Here is a 2,276-nt window from a genome sequence, read left to right on the forward strand (position 1 = left end):
GATCAGTGTCAACCTTCCCCATTCATCAACACACACACTCGTGGTTACACTTTATACATACTTAGATGTTCTCTTCTCAATAATGAAAGAATAGGGATAACGACTTTAGAAAATTAAAGAAAACTTTTGTTCATATTGCCCACAACAAAGAAACGTCTACATTAAAAAAATGCTCAGTACTCACAACCCTTCTTATATGTTTTGTCTCTCAGTATTTTGACCTAGTACTTTTGATTGAGGTTGCGTGAATGGGTAAATATTATTAAGGTACTTATTATTTTATTTTTTTTTCATATTGGATATATTGAAAAAAGTTATACATTTTTAAGGAAAAGAATAAAAGTCTTATTCGGATATGACTGAACTTAATACAGGAAGAGGATCTAAGCATGCAGAGTTGACAACCTTACCTGCTTTTTTACAAGGTAATATACTAATAAGGTCAGTATAATCTGTTTGAGACGAGTGATTAGTGGGAAACACTTTCCACGTCCTGCACAGATCAAAAATAATCCGTAATAGGAATTTTAAAAGGGTCTCCTTTTAAGACATCCGTTAGTGTTCCAACAGCTCCTGTGACAAAATTTAAGAAACTCTCCCATGGTTTTATTACATTCAGGTTGAATGTTCTCTAAATAGTCTAAAACATACTAAATTTAGCGTTAAATTAGGTAGACTCCACTTGCCCGATATGCATGATGACTAAGGGAGTCTTCTCCTTCTAAGGAGGAACTGCCGGTGTTGGGCAAGTTACTTCCAAAATATAGTATATTTCATATTACTAGTTACTTGCATTTGAAGGTAATACATTTCCTTACAATATTACCTTCTCTGTTGAGTAATAGGTAATAAGTTACTTAATAACAGGCTTCCTACGGGCACATAAAGTGCACTTTACTGTGAGGTTCTTGTCTATTTCTCTGATAAATTGAAAATGGTGCGGGTATAACTCCTTAGAAAAGGTTGAATTATCCTTCGTTGTTTCCATCTTAAATCCCCAAACCAAATCGTCTTCTTCTTGTGTTGATTTAAAGCAGTCTTCGTCTCCTCTTTATCTACGGTTGTTGCGCCTGTGAGACAGCTCTGATTGTAACGTGCGTTACCGGGCTCAGTAACTGTAATAATATTATCGTAATATATTTAGCAGCGCGTTATATGATAATATATGATAGTAACGCGTTACGCCCAATACTGGTATATTTATTGAATAAAACTTTAAATACATTGAGAGGGCTTGGATGGAATCAATCATGAAGAAAATTTGCTCAAATCCATCTGCTAATTCAATGTTTTTTAACTCTTCAGAGTCTTGAAATTTAAGAAATCTGTGTCCCGTCATACAAATGAGATCATTGAAAATTGCATCATTAAGGAGTCGTTTACTTCTTGGAGTGGAGTCTGGTAGCCTTCTAGTGAGAAAACGAATATATTTCTCCAATGTCATTCCATATCCCCTGTAGACCATTTCATCCACAATCATGATAATTATTTGAGAATCCAAGATGTCTAATCTCTTAATAGAATGGCAAAGGGACAAAACGTTGGCCACATGGCGATAGTTGATAAAAAAAAACGAGACGTTTCAATTTTAACATTTTTTTTTTGTTGGTAGTTAAGATACTTGTTATGTATTTCATTAATTTTTCAATTGTCTCATTCCTTAGAGTCTTCTTAGGTATTTACTATCAACACATTACTTACAGCTTTTAATAAATGATGCTTTGTTGTTAGTACAATGCATATCTACTTACTGCTTAAGAGAAGAAGATGAAGAATAGAAATAACATTTGTTTGTTTGCTTAGAATATAAAACAAAAATAACATTAATAAATTATAGCCTTATTTCTCTTTGACTACCATTAAGAAAATTATACATGCACATTTGTACACTGCCTTTGTTCATACAATGGTTTACCTAAGTGTATATATAATTTATAGAAATAATAAAATTAAAACAAAATATGATAATAGCGCAATTATTGTTTTTTCTATTTAAAAAAAAAAAAAAATCCTGAGGGCCCATCTTTATAATGATAATAATCACATTTTATTCCTTTGGGTAGATAAACAAAATTTGACTGCCTGCAAAAGGTGTGCAGATAGGAGGTTATTTGCTGTTTTGGTAGCTAGCCAGAAATTTTTGACGACAGTTAAAAAATGACATCGATCAACAAAATATTTATTCCACAATCGTGGCAAACGCAGACTGTCCGGATAGCGATCCTCCCCGAACTAAACAATGCTGACATTACAAACTTCTTTTACCTGGACAAACC

At 33.0% G+C, this 2,276-nt stretch overlaps 1 pseudogene; it reads right to left on the reverse strand.

Moving 5' to 3' along the window:
* Nucleotides 1-469: 469 nt before the first annotated feature.
* On the reverse strand, nucleotides 470-1,567 carry LOC121116619 (putative GPI-anchor transamidase; annotated as a pseudogene).
* Nucleotides 1,568-2,276: the final 709 nt, after the last annotated feature.

This window comes from Lepeophtheirus salmonis, chromosome 4 (genome assembly GCF_016086655.4).
Source record: "Lepeophtheirus salmonis chromosome 4, UVic_Lsal_1.4, whole genome shotgun sequence".
NCBI classification, from domain to species: domain Eukaryota; kingdom Metazoa; phylum Arthropoda; class Copepoda; order Siphonostomatoida; family Caligidae; genus Lepeophtheirus; species Lepeophtheirus salmonis.